This window comes from Mesoplodon mirus (assembly GCF_964341445.2).
Source record: "Mesoplodon mirus genome assembly, chromosome: X".
In the NCBI taxonomy this organism is placed as follows: Eukaryota; Metazoa; Chordata; class Mammalia; order Artiodactyla; family Ziphiidae; genus Mesoplodon; species Mesoplodon mirus.
The window spans coordinates 45,244,189-45,262,245 of record NC_138981.1 but is presented as its reverse complement, the minus strand read 5'-3'; positions in this window follow the sequence as shown (position 1 = coordinate 45,262,245).

The following is an 18,057-nucleotide window of genomic DNA, read 5'->3' as shown; positions in this document are numbered from 1 at the left end:
ATTTTTTTTGGTTTTTTGTGTTTTTAAATTTTTTATTGAAGTGAAAAAAAAATAGATTTCAAAAAAACCTCCTGGAAAGCAGGTAGCTAATATGAAACATTCAATGGAAGGCTTGAAAAAACAAGTTGAGCAAATCTTCCAGAAAGTTGAATAAACAGACAAAAGGAGTGAAATAATTTTTTTAAGTCTTAATAAAGGTGATCTAGAATTAGAGTTTAAAACTTTCCAGATACTTAGATACTGAGAACAGAGGAAAAGGCAGAGAAAATTATCAAAGAAATAATGCAAGAATGTGCCTTAGAAATGAAGGCCATGTGTATCCAACACAAATGAATAACGACTTAGACAAAGGGATATTACTGTAAAATTTCAGAATACCAAGTAAAAATAAAAATAAATAGATCCTAAAAAAAAAAAAAAAGACAACCCAGGGACTTCTCTGGTGGCACAGTGGTTAAGAATCCGCCTGCCAATGCAGGGGACACGGGTTTGATCCCTGGTTCAGGAAGATCCCACATGCTGCAGGGCAACTAAGCCCATGTGCCCACAACTACTGAGCCTGCGCTGTAGAGCCCATGCGCCACAACTACTGAAGCCCGTGCACCACAACTACTGAGCATGCATGCTGCAACTACTGAAGCCCACGCACCTAGAGCCCATGCTCTGTGACAAGAGAAGCCACCACAATGAGAAGCACACGCACTGCAACGAAGAGTAGCCCCCGCTCACCGCAACTAGAGAAAGCCTGCACACAGCAACGAAGACCAATGCAGCCAAAAAAAAGACAACCCAATGAAACATGTACAAGAAATGTGAACAGACAAGAATAAATGTGAATGAAAAATTAGCACATGAAAATAGGCTCAACATGTTGAAATGCAAATTCAAACCCCAAGGAGATGCCACACACTCCTTTTAGAATGGCTAAAATTAAAAAGACTGACCATCCCAAGAATTAATGAGGATGTGAAGCAACCCTCATACACTGCTGGTGAGAATGCAAAATTGTACAGCCAATTTGAAAAATATTTTGGTGGTTTGGCACTAAAGCTGTAAAAATAAATAAATAAATAAACTCCTGATGAATTAAAGAGGAAGAATTTATGGGACAAGCAGAGCAAAGAAACATATGTATGGTGAATGTGAATTAAGACAGAAGACAATATTAAAAGCAAATAGATGGTTATAATGAGAAGTACATAGGGGTTCTAAGAGTCCTGGGTTGAAAACTAGCTGCACTGGGGACTAGTGATTTGACCTTGAACAATTTATCTTGTCTTATCTTCCATTACTTGACCTATAAAATGAGGATAATAGAACAGTGAGGTTTTTTTTTTTTAATAAGGGTAGTAACAGAGAGATTGACATGTACTTACAGTGAAGCAGTACCTAGAGCACTCACATCATCCCCTGGGAGAAGCCATTCCTGACCACCTGGGTTACAGGGCTCTCCTCTGTATACTGAGCATCCCTTGGCTCTCCCCTGCCATGGCTCTCATCATACTTGTTCTATCAATCATTATCTTTTGGATGGTTCTCTACTCATTAACTCTGAGCTCTTTGAGAACTTATATTCTGCCTGAATCAATCATTCCTATGTCCTCAGAGCCTGCCTAGCCCAGAGCAAGGAGCTTGATTCCCAGCAGGGGCTCAGACCAGATTGTTTTTTGTCTCTGGTTTCGGGTTTGGTTTGGTTTGGTTTGGTTTGGTTTGGTTGATTGGGGGGTTTTGTCTGAGTGATGACGACACTAGATAATCAAGTTTAGAGGATGATGAAGTTCAGGACACACTACCCCAAAATATGGCACCTTGACATGTTGAATACTTCCAGCTGAAGGAATTTAAGAAATGGCAGGTACAGGCAGGATTTTCTGACCTTTCTCTGAAACAGGTCATAAGACACTCATGTGAGAGGTGCCCTCCCTCTACCCAGAAGAAAGGAGCATCCTTATCTCCAAAGACACAGGGACACTGACAAGAATCTGGACAGGCCTTGATGTTTCCCCTAGTTTATTACACTCGGCTCACATTCTTTTTTATCTTATCATTTTTCCAGGACTTCCCACTCTTCATCAAATCTAGCATAAAACGCTCAGGTTTAACCACTTCTTCGGGTCTTGTAAAACTTATATTAAACAAATTAATATGCTTTTCTCTTGTTATCTGTCTTTTGTTACAGAAGCCCCAGCCAAGAACTTCAAAGGGTAGAGAAAAAAGATATTTTTCCTCCCTACACCATTATTAAACCAGCATTTGGTTATTGGAAATAATACATTATAAACAAGAGATCATAGGAAATATCTCTTTGCAAACTTCTGTTCTCTTAGAGGGGGATGTGCAGGAAAGGGTTACCTCAGTGGGCCTGGGTTGCTCAAATTCTGCACATACCAAAGAAAAGCCTGCCTCCAGGATTGACCCTTGGATGGCTCCTGAGAGATAACTTCTGAGCCCTTCGAATATTTTGCCTGATAAGAGTTTTTGCATGTTTGAGACCTTGGGACATGCTGTACCAGCAGGATCAAGTAAGTTTATCCTAACAATGTGATTTATGATGACTGTCTGGTTTTGCTCTGGGGAGATATGGTCTGAGTAACTGAGATCAGTCACATAAACTCTGCATGCCTATGTGACTGACTCCCAAAAAAAAACATGGACACCAAGGCTCAGATGACCATCCCTGGTTGGCAACATTTCACATGTATTGTCCCACACCATTGCTGGGAGAATATATAAGCATGTCCCCATGCAACTCTACTGGGAAGGGACCCCTGAGAAAGGAATCTTGCACCTGGTTTCTCCTGGACTCCATCCCATGCACCTTTTCCCTTTGCTGATTCTAATCTGTATCCTTTCACTGTAATAAACCACACCATGAGTATAACAGCTTCTGAGTCCTTTGAGTCCTTCTAGCAGATCATCAAGCCTGAGGGTGATCTTGGGAATCTCTGGCACAGGGAGCTTGTGCCCTTTACCCCACACTCTTGCCAGAATCATCTAGTACCAGGGTATTGCCCACATTTATATTTATAATGAACCTTAGTCACTGCTACTTTCTCAGATCAGCCCCCAGGGGCTGCATTGGCTAATTCGCTAAAGCCTTCCCATATACAAAGGGGCTAAGGAAGAGACTAGGCTCTCAATAAATACTTATTAAATAAACACAACACTGCCAATCTGGTTATTTTAGTTTTAAGTAAGGCATAGATGTCACTCAGCCTTATATCAACAGAATCAAGTATGTGAACCCAGTGATCAGTGGGTGTGGGAAGTCCAGTTGGCCTCTTTCACCCTCACGAGTCTCCTCTCCTTGTTTTCCTCCTGCTTTGTGGCCACCCCTCTCATCACTTTTTTTCTAGGTTCCTTCCCTGTGTTCCTCCTTTGCACTTCAACTGCTCTTCTGTTTATGTCTTCTCTGCCCCACCAGTGTAATATCCCCCATGGTAAACACCATATGTATCCATATGCTACCTCACTTATTTCACCACAGCAATCATTTAGTGTAAATATTTTAATTCCTATTTTGGAAATGGAGAAACACAACCAAAGGATATAGATACCTTTCCCACCATCACACGGTGCGTGTCAGAGGCAGGATCGAAACCAGTGGCTATTTTATGCCATGGCCTATAAGCAGACAGATTAGGTAGGACCCAGGTCGTCTGGCCTCAGCCAGTTGCCCTGCTCCCTTTCCCTCTTCTACCTACATTCTAATCCTTTCATCCAACTCTACAGCCTAGGGACTTCTCACATATTTTGTAGCAAACTGGGATACCCTACGTTTAGTCTTATTTGAATCATAGATTTTCAGTCCTTTTGGGTGAGGAAATATCTTTCAACCTGTATTAAGAGGGAGAAATAATTGCATTTACTGTTCCTTAAGCAGGATGGATTCTGAGCAGGGTCTTTTCTTCAGAACTGTTTTTTGGGGGTGTTAAGATAAAAATGGGAGCTCGGAGATGTAACTTGCTCTCATTGCATATAGTAATAGGGGTATAAGGCTGGAATCAGGCAGTTGGGGGCTTCTGAGTGTGATCTGTGACTGTCAGGCCAATGGAGGATTTTGCAGAGGAGATAAAGGGATTTGTGGCTGCTCCCTCCCCACCTCTGAATAACTTGGAAGGATAGGCATGTTTGCAGGGGATGTTGTGGCATTTTGCCATGAGGCTTGTGGCATAAGTTTTTTTCTCTGTCTCTCCATAAACTGTCCCCAAAAGGTTTAGTGTTCTAGTTATATTTTTCTGTAGCACTATATGATAAGCATGTTATTATTTTTAAATGTTTGTTTTTAATATCAATGATTTCGTCTGGAATACCATCTGGGGCAACGCTTCATCTGCAGTATGTGGTCTGTGTTTCACATATTGGGAAACCCTTCCTTCAAGAGAAGAACAAAGCCTTTTAAGTCAAACAATTTTATATATTTTTTAATTTAAATTAAACCTTATAAAAACATCAGATTATAACTGAAGTCATCATATACACCATCAGTTCTGTACTCAACACTTCAGGAGCTTTTACTGTGAGAAAAGAGCAAGGGTTTTGAACTTCAGACTCGAACCCCCAATCTGCTTTTTACTGGAGTCAGAGATTCTCAATTTTGTGAACTCTGACTTTCTTTGTGAGGATCTGATGAGGTCATACCTGTACAGAATCTAGCACACAAAAATGGCTAACAGTACATACTCTATAAATGTGAGTTTTTATAGTAAATCCTATTATTATTAGATAAAAGAACTCAATAGATGAAGCTATGGTCATAATTGTACACAGCTCCAGCGTTGGTCAGCCATTCGTGACTATACAAGACAGATCAAAATCATCTAGGCAAGTTAACAGAGCCGTGACTTTTAACTTTCTGTGTACAGGAGATTGGTATCAGCATAGAAACAGGAGCAGGTAGCTTTCAGAGTGACAGCACCATTAGAGGCATCTTGCAGGGAAGATGGGCACCTCACAAAGTTTGAAGGGATGGCAACCTAGAGCTGCCCCTTCTGTCTCTACCTTTTAAATAAAGTCCAATCTTCAAAGAGAAAGGCAATTCAGAAACAGCTGATCACAGGAAAGCCCGGCCCTACATTACTCACAGCCTTGAAGCTCTAGAGAACAGAGGAAGAGGTTTTACATCCCAGCTCATTGTATGAAGCTAGCATAACCTTGATACCAAAGTCGAAGAAAGAGAGTACATGAAACAATAGTATAGGCTAGTGTCACTCATGAGGACACATAATCCTAAACAAATTATTAGGACATAGATTACTCATGACCAAACTGTGTTTATTTTAGGAATATAAAATTGGCTTAAACATAGAAACTTATCCATTTAATTCAACCCATTAACATATTAATAGAGGGGAAAATCTTATGATCATCTCAATAAATGCACTTTAAGTGTTTGGTGAAATTCAACACGTAATCAAGATGAATACTCTAAGAAAACTAAGAATAGAAAGACTTTGATAAAGTATATCTACCAAAAGAAAAGCACAGGAAACACCATGGTGAAATATTGAAAATTTTCCATTTCTCATCAGGGAAAAACAAGGATGTCCACTATCACCAGTTCTGTTCAACATCATTTTCCTGGGTAGGTCTATCTACTTTAAAATGAGAAAAGGAAATAAAAGCTATAATGTTTAAAATGGCAGGAACAAAACTTATTATTATTCAAAGATGATATGATTATGTATGTTGAACACTGAAAAGGATCTAAAGATAAACTTTAGGACTTAATAAGCATATTTTAGCAAGGTTGCTGGGTAGAAAAAACAATACACAAAACTTAGGTCTCTATATACCAGATCAAACAAAATATAAAATTTCCAAAAAAAAGTACAATTTTCAATAGCATCAAATACCTAGGAATAAATTTAACAAAAGACATGCAAGACTTCTTTGGACAAAACTGCAAAACTTTACTGAGAGAATTTTAACAGTCACATTTGCAACACAAGAACAGCCTGCATGGTTACAGTTTGTCTTCATTTAAACCTGTGGTTGCCCTTCACCTGTAAGATAACGTTTGGGAATATTAGTTAGAACTTTATTCAGATGACGCTAAAGGGATACAAAGGACACTACAGTCTTAGTTTTATAAAATGGACTAAAACCAGAACCCTAAGGGTGACCCTTGGCTTATATACAGTTAAACCTCTGTAGAGACTTTGAAGGTAGACTTTCAGGCACTTTAACAATATTTGCTAAACACATCACTCTTTCTAGTGGTACAGAGAAACAGACTGTTCAAGTTCAGAAGTGATTAAACCCAATGCTTCCATTCAGAGGTAGTTTTAAGTAGAAAGCAACATTTTTTTTACTTTTAGTAAAAATCCAACCAAACAACAAACAAAAAACCTAAGAAACAAAAGAAACTTTTTAAAAGTTCATTTAAATGTTTTGACTTGAAAAAAATATTCTTAATATAGGATATCTGAAACAGTCATGTCACACTTAGAAGTGCTTAAATGGAAAACAGAAAGGCTAGTATTGCATTTGTTTTGGCTCTACTGTGGAAAAGTACAAAACTTTCTATGAGCCAGTTTAGCCCTTACATAGTAGTAGGTTAACCATTTGTCCCTGTTTTCATCCATACTCCTGCTATAATTATGAGTAGTGACTCTCTACACACCTAAAAGCATTCCAGTTTGTATAATAAATTATATGGTTACACTAGTTTTAAGTCACTACCATCAAAAGTAACACATATATATGGAATTTAAGAAAAAAAATGTCATGAAGAACCTAGGGGTAAAACAGGAATAAAGACACAGACCTACTTGAGAATGGACTTGAGGATATGGGGAGGGGGAAGGGTAAGCTGTGACAAAGCGAAAGAGAGGCATGGACATATATACACTACCAAACGTAAGGTAGATAGATAGTGGGAAGCAGCCGCATAGATATACAGTACCAAACTAAGGTAGATAGATAGTGGGAAGCAGCCGCATAGCACAGGGAGATCGGCTCGGTGCTTTGCGGCTGCCTGGAGGGGTGGGATGGGGAGGGTGGGAGGGAGGGAGACGCAGGAGGGAAGGGATGTGGGAACAGATGTATATGTATAACTGATTCACTTTGTTATAAAGCAGAAACTAATAAAAAACACACACACAAAAAAATAAATAAATAAATAAAAATTAAAAAATAAAAAAAACTTAAAAAAATAAAAGTAACATCACATTGTGAAGGAAAATAGTACCATGTCTCACAGTCCGGAAGAAAAAAAAGGACAGAAGTGGGGTGGAGAGAAAGGAGCCAAATATCTAGATAGACAGATAGATAATATAGTCAATATCTGTGTCTTTTTCATAATCCTTATCGTGTACACTTAGCCTTTTGTCTGTTTTCTGCAAGATTATTTAAACTAGTGGATCTTCTATTCACAAATATTTTCTAAAAGAGCAATCTCATTGATTTATTAGTTGTATTATTTTTCCTTTTCCTAATGATTCATACCTGTCTTTTATTAAGAATCTCCTTCCTTTTCCCCTTAGATTTATTTTGTTGCCTTGTTATTATTTTTCTATATTGGATGCTCAGGTAATTTTATTATCTTTTTTTAATAGCATATGTATTTAAGGCTATGATCTTCCTATGAGTACACTTTAGCCATGTTCAATAGGTTCCTGAAAGTAGCCTGAAAACTATCTTTTAACATAAAGAGTCTGGAATGGACCAGGAATGTAAAGTGAAAATATTTAGAAGACTAATGCAGGGTAATTTCTTCTTTAAACATCAAGTGCTTCCTTTAAATTCAGAAGCTGTGTGATTAATGGTCAGTAATTTGGAAAACACACACGTAAAACACACTTAAATTGATTACTCAGGAAGTGCTTCACTTATGGTCTTTGAAATTCAATCTTAACAATTTGATGCCGCAAGGTGCAAAATTTTCACACATTTGACATGGTTAGAGGTGATTATATCATACTATCCACACTTTATTAGGAACAGTAGCTCATTAAGACTGACAGTGGGGACAGGGAGCGTGCTCAGCACAGGTATCTTACTAACAGTCACCTTGACCATCACTGACTACATGCACTCTCTACTTGACCAGCCACAGAGACCAGAAACTAGACTGTCTCTTGATATTTTATTATTCAGTCATCTGAGGCTTCATTCGGGGAAGGATTTAAAATACAATTGTTCACATTTTTGTCAATTATACATCAATAAAACTGGAAGAAAAAATAAAATGCAATTGTTCTTTAAGAGCCAGATAATTCAGAATTCAACAGAATCTGAGGACAGGCATTCAGAACTCCAACAGAAAAACAAATATCAAGCAAAGTGTTAGTTCATTTTCTTAGTGATGAAACCTCAATTCAAATGTAATTTGACTCAGGTCAGGATTTGACGATTTATGATAAACAAAATCACAAAAAGCAGCTTATCTTTGTATTCTATGCAACAGAACCAGAGTAAGTAAAAATGAGGATTGAAAATAATTTTTAAATATATGATTTGAAGTCACTATTTTTATAAGAGCAAAGATGGGCTTAGAAATTAAGGGATTTGCCCGGAGTCACACAAATTATGTTGGAGCTGGTACTAGAACCTACTTCAGCGCTTCAGCATATTTCATACAAACTGATGTGTGTTACAAATGCATTACACATTTGTTAAATGCAGATCTCTATAAAAGCATCTGAAAATTATTAACTGTTGGTTAAAGGGCTTATACTTAAAAGTAAGAAAATGCTTTCACTTTATAATTCAATATGGCTTTGACCAAATTTATTTCTATACCTGATAGTTAAGGTCTGAACTACATTTCAAATCAGCTTTATATGTGAACTCTGCTATTAAAGCAACAGTAATGTTATCTTTATATTATTAAAGATATAATGTTGTGGAAAACTGACACCATATAATTTGCATGCGTAATAGATAACATACCTGCTTCTGGCTCTTTAATGGGCTCTGGATTTGGCAGTCTCTTCCCCTTAACATCAGAACCATCTCCACACCCACACCCAGTCTTTGGCTGAGCCAGTTCCTGTTGATTAGCTTCCACGGCAGGACCTTGCAAATAAAAAGTTTATCAATTTAAGAAGTAAAACTTGAGATATAAATAAGGGAATGATAATATTCACTCCTTCAGTGCTATGAAGTAAAAGCCTTAGCTAGTGTGGTAATAAATGTGATGCATGAGAATCCCAAGAGCATTATTTCAGGAGTCTGTTACCAGAAACTAGGAAAACAGGGTTTTATTACCCTCTTCCTTTCCCAAGACTGCCCTCAGACAAATTAGGTGCTCCCTTTGTACTTATCCATATTGTACTTGTGACTGTACTTATCAGTGATTCGTTTGGGTCTCTCCGACTAGATTGTGAGCTCAAGGTTGTAACCATGTCTCTTATTAGTACTTAGCATATTACATGGCATGAGCAGACAACAATAAATGTTGAGTGGGGAAAAAAGTCTTAAAAAATACCTCAAACTGATTAACATTTTGCAAACCAACTGGTATGTCCTCTTCAAAAATGTCAAGTGTCATGAATGCCAGAAAACTAAACAGACATGACAACTAAATGCAATGCATGCCCCTGGACTGAACTCTGGATCAAAAAAATTTCTATAAAGGAAATTATCGGGACAACTGGGGAAATCTGAATATACACTGTGTATTTAATGATTGCATATTCTCATTGTCAAATTTCCTGATTTTCATAATTGTACAGTGATTAGCCAAGAGAATTACCTTTTCTTTGTTCTCAGGCTATATATACACTAATGTACTTAGGGTAAAGGGTCATAATAGTTGAACCTTTATCTAAATGACTAAGTAGTAATAATAGCAAACATATCAGTAAGTGTGTAGTATGTGTGTATATATATAGGGGGGAAGGGAAGAGGATATTAAACCAATGTGGTAAAACTATTAACAATCGGTGAATCTAGGTGAAAAGTATATGAGTTAATTGTACTATTCTTGCAAATTTTCTGTAAATTTTATGTTTTTAGAAATATAAAGTAAAAATTAAAGAGAATACATGACAACTACATTGTACTTCAGGAAGACAAAAGTTATGTTATTTTAAATTGTAGTTTAAAAACACGTAACAGCGAATTCCCTGGCGGTCCAGTAGTTAGGACTCTGTGCTTACACTGCCGAGAGCCCGGGTTCAATCCCTGGTCAGAGAACTAAGATCCCACAAGCCGCAAGGCCACAAAAAAAAAAAAATTTTTTTAAAACACGTAACATAAAACTTACCATCTTAACCATTTTTAAGTGTACAGTTCAGTAAGGGGTTATTTCTGCATCATTAACAGAAACGAGGAATGGAGTTTACATATTTGTTTTCCTGTATTATGAAACCTTTATTTTAAATGGTCTAAGAATAAACCATAATAAACACATAATTTCTGTATTTTGCTATAGTGTAGTAAAAGCAGTGAGCATCAGCTATTAAAAAAGCCTGAAGTCTATACCATGTATAGGATTACAATTAAAATGTAACCTTCTGAAGAGTTAGCTCAGTGGATTTGCAGGCCCAAGAAATATCTTATACTTGTGAAACCCACACTCTACTGGAGTAGCCACAAACTTATTTCGTGAAAATAAACAAAACTTATATTTACCTCCAAAGATCCTATATGTAACTTTCCATAAAACAAGCCCATGTACAACAAAGTAAAATTATTTTACATTTAAATCAAAAACATAACCAAAATAGGGCTTCCTTGGTGGCGCAGTGGTTGGGCGTCTGCCTGCCGATGCACGGGATGCGGGTTCGTGCTCTGGTCTGCAATGATCCCACATGCTGCGGAGCAGCTGGGGCACTGAGCCATGGCCGCTGAGGCTCTGGGACCAGAGCCTGTGCTCCGCAGCGGGAGAGGCCACGGTTGTGAGAGGCCCGCGTACCACAAAAAAAAAATAAAATGAAATAACCAAAATAACAGTAAAATTTATGAAGAACAGTCAAATATACAATGAGAATAAAGGAAATGGGGTAGAAAGAAATGAAAGGGCATTGTTTCCAGTCATATTCTACAAACCGTTAATAGTGGCCTGAGTTATGTAAATGTTTTGCTTCAAAATACTATATATATCCAGGAGAAATAATGTCTGTCGCATGTTAATCTTAGAATAATTAACCTTTTGATTTTCCTAACCATAGAAGGATTTATCCACCTTTTAAAAACCACTTTAAAAAAATCATACTAAACCAGCTACCTGTATGCCAGTATCCTGAACTATCCAGCTTTTATCAAACGTACCATGTAAAAATATGAATTACAGAAACCATGGCCATCATACATGACTCATTTCTGGAGCCTCTATCCTACTACATTGAACTGGGGCAATAATGAGCTACATTACAGTACAGACATTTGAGTTTTGAGCAAAATCATTCACCTTTTTTACAGCAACATTCATGGTAGGAAGACACAAACTCTGGAGTGAAATACAGATTTTGTATTCAAAAGCCAAGTGCTCTTTGATAAACCCAATCCTTTAGCCTCAATTTTCTCAATCATAAATTGGGGAAAATTTATTATAGTGAGAGATTGCCCTAAACGGCAAATTATACTCTCTTCACTTCTCCAGCCTATTTTCAGGCCACGTTTGAGATCCATTTCTATTGTTTTCTTTCCTTCTCTTACTGGTATATCACATAAAGCATGACACATCACATACACACACACACATACACACACCCAACAGGCATTCCTCATCCCTTTCCCTTCACCTTTAACTGAATATGCTCCTTCATCCATTTTCTCTTCACCAGGTGTTATGTCCTGACTTTCAGTTAGTGGCTTCTCTTGTTCAGGTTGCTTATCACCGGGCTGCTGGAATTATGGGTGTGTGTGTGCAAATGAAAAGTTTTGTTACTAATACACGTCAACAATATAAATATACAAAATACAAAGATACATTTCATCATAAATAAATCTAAAGACATTTCTCCAATACTATTCAGTACTTTTTTTTTTGGAGCAGAGAAAGTTGTACTGCAAGTCCATGCAAGGAGACGAGGTGGCTCATGCCCTAAAAAGCCTCGAGCTCCCAGCATACTTATTCTTAGTAAAGTTACTCTTCCCACAGAGAGGCTACTCCAGGAAAACAGTTACCCACAAGGACTTTGGAAGCTATTTTCATCTATGTCGGGATGGCTGTGTGCAATCTGTTAATAAGCATGAGAAGGAAGTCATCAGTCAAATTCCCCAGGAACGTAACAGCATTCATCCAGGCAACACCAGAATATAGTCCTCCTGGATCAAAGTTCCTTATCACATGGAAGACTTTTATCACTGTATCTATATTGGTTCAACAACATTTTCACAAAAACTAATTCCTACTAATAAAAATCATCAAATGTTAAAACACTTACAACCACAGGCCCAACTGCCCTGGGATAGCCTTGACCATCACCTCTTTCTTGAGGTCTGTATGTTGACTTTCTTCTCCAACCCATATTTCCTGCTGAAAAAACAACATTGTCATTTGGAAAATGCACTTAAGAGGATAATTATATTTCAACACTTACGTGGCCAAATGGTAATGTATACTATTTTTGTAATATTGAACACATTTTCAAAATAAGTCTCAAGGTAATTTAATTGTGTGTGCTTTCCAATCACACCAAATCTGGCAACTTGCAAAAGCAACTGTTTATGTCATGGCCACGCTGACAGAAAAATCACCTTAAAACACATGGTAGGGACTTCCCTGGTGGCACAGTGGTTGGGAGTCCGCCTGCCAATGCAGAGGACATGGGTTCGAGCCCTGGTACGGGAAGATCCCACATGCCGCAGAGCAACTAAGCCCATGCGCCACAACGCCTGAGCCTGCGCTCTAGGGCCCTCGAGCCACAACTACCGAAGCCCACGCGCCTATAGCCCGTGCTCCGCAACAAGAGAACCCACTGCGATGAGAAGCCGGTGCACCGCAACGAAGAGTAGCCCCAGCTCGCCACAACTAGAGAAAGCTTGGCGGTGCAATGAAGACACAACGCAGCCAAAAAATAAATAAATAAATGTTAAAACAAAAAACAAAAAACACATGGTAGGGCTTCCCTAGTGGCGCAGTGGTTGAGGGTCCGCCTGCCGATGCAGGGGGATACGGGTTTGTGCCCTGGTCCGGAAGAATCGCAAGGGCCAAGGAGCAGCTGGGCCCATGAGCCATGGCCGCTGAGGCTGTGCGTCCAGAGCCTGGGCTCCGCAGCAGGAGAGGCCACGGTTGTGAGAGGCCCGCGTACCGCAAAAAAAAATAAAATAAAATAACGAAAATAACAGTAAAATTTATGAAGAACAGTCAACTATACAATGAGAATAAAGAAAATGGGGTAGAAAGAAATGAAAGTGCATTTTTGCCAGTCATATTCTACAAACCTTTAATAGTGGCCTGAGTTATGTAAATGTTTTGCTTCAAAATACTGTATATATCCAGGAGAAGTAATGTCTGTCGCATGTTAATCTTAGAATAATTAACCTTTTGATTTTCCTAACCATAGAAGGATGTGACCACCTTTTAAAAATCACTCTAAAAAAAATCATACTGGGCTTCCCTGGTGGCGCAGTGGTTGAGAGTCTGCCTGCCGATGCAGGGGACACAGGTTTGTGCCCCAGTCCGGGAAGATCCCACATGCAGTGGAGTGGCTGGGCCCGTGAGCCATGGCCGCTGGACCTGCGCGTCCGGAGCCTGTGCTCCGCAACCGCAGAGGCCACAGCAGTGAGAGGCCCGTGTATCGCAAAAAAAAAAAAAAAAAAAAAAAAAAAATCATACTAAACCAGCTACCTGTATGCCAGTATCCTGAACTACCCAGCTTTTTTCAAACGTACCATGTAAAAATATGAATTACAGAAACAATGGCCATCATACATGACTCATTTCTGGAGCCTCTATCCTACTACATTGAACTGGGGCAATAATGAGCTACATTACAGTACAGACATTTGAGTTTTGAGCAAAATCATTCACCTTTTTTACAGCAACATTCATGGTAGGAAGACACAAACTCTGGAGTGAAATACAGATTTTGTATTCAAAAGCCAAGTGCTCTTTGATAAACCCAATCCTTTAGCCTCGATTTTCTCATTCATAATTTGGGGAAAATTTATTATAGTGAGAGATTGCCCTAAACGGCAAATTATACTCTCTTCACTTCTCCAGCCTATTTTCAGGCCACGTTTGAGATCCCTTTCTATTGTTTTCTTTCCTTCTCTTACTGGTATATCATAATGCATGACACATCACATACACACACCCAACAGGCATTCCTCTTCCCTTTCCCTTCACCTTTAACTGAATATGTTCATTCATCCATTTTCTCTTCACCAGGTGTTATGTCCTGACTTTCACTTAGTGGATTCTCTTGTTTGGGTTGCTTACCACCGGGCTGCTGGAACTATGGGTGTGTGTGTACAAATGAAGTTTTATTACTAATACACGTCAACAATATAAATATACAAAATACAAAGATACATTTCATCATAAATAAACCTAAAGACATTTTTCCAATACTATTCAGTACACTTTTTTTTTTGGAGCAGAGAAAGTTGTACTGCAAGTCCATGCAAGGACACGAGGTGGCTCATGCCCTAAAAAGCCTCGAGCTCCCAGCATACTTATTCTTAGTAAAGTTACTCTTCCCACAGAGAGGCTACTCCAGGAAAACAGTTACCCACAAAGACTTTGGAAGCTATTTTCAACTATGTTGGGATGGCTGTGAGCAATCTGTTAATAAGCATGAGAAGGAAGTCATCAGTCAAATTCCCAAGAACGTAACAGCATTCATCCAGGCAACACCTGGATCAATGTTCCTTATCACATGGAAGACCTTTATCACTGTATCTATATTGGTTCAACAACATTTTCACAAAAACTAATTTCTACTAATAAAAATCATCAAATGTTAAAACACTTACAACCACAGGCCCAACTGCCCTGGGATAGCCTTGACCATCACCTCTTTCTTGAGGTCTGTATGTTGACTTTCTTCTCCAACCCATCTTTCCCGCTGAAAACAGAACATTGTCATTTGGAAAATGCACTTAAGAGGATAATTATATTTCAACACTTCCGTGGCCAAATGGTGATGTATACTATTTTTGTAATATTGAACACATTTTCAAAATAAGTCTCAAGGTAATTTAATTGTGTGCGCTTTCCAATCACACCAAATCTGGCAACTTGCAAAAGCAACTGTTTATGTCATGGCCAAGCTGACAGAAAAATCACCTTAAAACACATGGTAGGGACTTCCCTGGTGGCACAGTGGTTGGGAGTCCGCCTGCCAATGCAGAGGACACGTCTTCGAGCCCTGGTACGGGAAGATCCCACATGCCGCAGAGCAACTAAGCCCGTGTGCCACAACTCTTGAGCCTGTGCTCTAGGGCCCGCGAGCCACAACTACTGAAGCCCGCGCGCCTACAGCCCGTGCTCCACCACAAGAGAAGCCACCGCAATGAGAAGCCCGCGCACTGCAACGATGAGTAGCGCCCGCTCGCCCAAACTAGAGAAAGCCTGGTGTGCAATGAAGTCCCAATGCAGCCAAAAAATAAATAAATAAATGTTAAAAAACAAAACAAAACAAAAAAAAAACGCATGGTAGGGCTTCCCTAGTGGCGCAGTGGTTGAGGGTCCGCCTGCCGATGCAGGGGGATACGGGTTTGTGCCCTGGTCCGGAAGAATCGCACGGGCCAAGGAGCAGCTGGGCCCGTGAGCCATGGCCGCTGAGGCTGCGCATCTAGAGCCTGTGCTCCGCAGCGGGAGAGGCCACGGTTGTGAGAGGCCCGCGTACCGCAAAAAAAAATAAAATAAAATAACCAAAATAACAGTAAAATTTATGAAGAACAGTCAAATATACAATGAGAATAAAGGAAATGGGGTAGAAAGAAATGAAAGTGCATTTTTGCCAGTCATATTCTACAAACCTTTAACAGTGGCCTGAGTTATGTAAATGTTTTGCTTCAAAATACTATATAGAAGATGGCGGAAGAGTAAGACGCGGAGATCACCTTCCTCCCCACGGATACACCAGAAATACAGCTACACGTGGAACAACTCCTACAGAACACCTACTGAACGCTGGCAGAAGACCCCAGACCTCCCAAAAGGCAAGAAACTCCCCACATACCTGGGTAGGGCAAAGCGGAGAGATCCGCACACAGAGGATCGGTGCCGAGCGGCACTCACCAGCCCGAAAGGCTTGTCTGCTCGCCCGCCGGGGCGCGCAGCGCTGGAAGCTGAGGCTCGGGCTTCGGTCAGAGCACAGGGAGAGGACTGGGGCTGGCGGCGAGAACTCAGCCTGAAGGGGGCTAATGTGCCACAGCTAGCCGGGAGGGAGTCCGGGAAAACTCTGGAGCTGCCGAAGAGGCAAGAGACTTTTTCTCCCCTCTTGGTTTCCTGGTGCGCTAGGAGAGGGGATTAAGAGCGCTGCTTAAAGGGGCTCCACGGACGGGCGCGAGTCGGGACTGAAAGCGCGGAGCCCAGTGACAGGCGTGGGACGCTGGGGCTGCTGCTGCCGCCGCCAAGAAGCCTGTGTGCGAGCGCAGGTCACTGCCCACACCGCCCTTCCGGGAGCCTGTGCAGCCCGCCACTGCCGGGGTCCCGGGATCCAGGGGCGGCTTCCCTGGGAGAACGCACGGCGCGCCTCGGGCTGGTGCAACGTCACGCCGACCTCTGCCGCTGCAGGCTTGCCCCGCACTCCGTGCCCCTCCCTCCCGCCCGGCCTGAGTGAGCCAGAGTCCCCGAAGAGGCTGCTCCTTTAACCCTGTCCTATCTGAGCGAAGAACAGACGCCCTCCGGCGACCTACACGCAGAGGCGGGGCCAAATCCAAAGCTGAGACCCAGGAGCTGTGAGAACAAAGAAGAGAAAGGGAAACCTCTCCCAGCAGCCTCAGAAGCAGCGGATTAAAGCTCCACAATCAACTTGATGTACCCTGCATCTGCGGAATACATGAATAGACAACACATCATCCCAAATTGAGGAGCCCGGAGTCAGTGCTGTGCCTCTGAGGTGGGAGAGCCAACTTCAGGACACTGGTCCACAAGAGACCTCCCAGCTCCACATAATATCAAACGGCGAAAATCTTCCAGAGATCTCCATCTCAACACCAGCACCCAGCTTCACTCAACGACCAGCAGGCTACAGTGCTGGACACCCTGAGCCAAACAACTAGCAAGACAGGAACACAACGCCACCCATTAGCAGAGAGGTGGCCTAAAATCATAAAAAGTCCACAGACACCCCAAAACACACCACCAGACGTGGACCTGCCCACCAGAAAGACAAGATCCAGCCTCATCCACCAGAACACAGGCACTAGTCCCCTCCACCAGGAAGCCTACACAACCCACTAAACCAACCTTAGCCACTGGGGACAGACACCAAAAACAACAGGAACTATGAACCTGCAGCCTGCAAAAAGGAGACCCCAAACACAGTAACATAAGCAAAATGAGAAGACAGAAAAACACACAGCAGGAGAAGGAGCAAGATAAAAACCCACCAGACCTAACAAATGAAGAGGTAATAGGCAGTCTACCTGAAAAAGAATTCAGAATAATGATGGTAAAGATGATCCAAGATTCTATTTCCCAGATCCAAAATCTTGGAAATAGAATAGACAAAATGCAAGAAACAGTTAACAAGGACCTAGAAGAACTAAAGATGAATCAAACATCGATTAAAAACACAATACATGAAATAAAAAATACTCTAGATGGGATCAATAGCAGAATAACTGAGGCAGAAGAACGGATAAGTGAGGTGGAAGATAAAATAGTGGAAATAACTGCTGCAGAGCAAAATAAAGAAAAAAGAATGAAAAGAACAGAGGACAGTCTCAGAGACCTCTGGGACAACATTAAACGCACCAACATTCGAATTATAGGGGTTCCAGAAGAAGAAGAGAAAAAGAAAGGGACTGAGAAAATATTTGAAGAGATTATAGTTGAAAACTTCCCTAATATGGGAAAAGAAATAGTTAATCAAGTCCAGGAGGCACAGAGAGTCCCATACAGAATAAATCCAAGGAGAAATACGCCAAGACACATATTAATCAAACTGTCAAAAATTAAACACAAAGAAATCATATTAAAAGCAG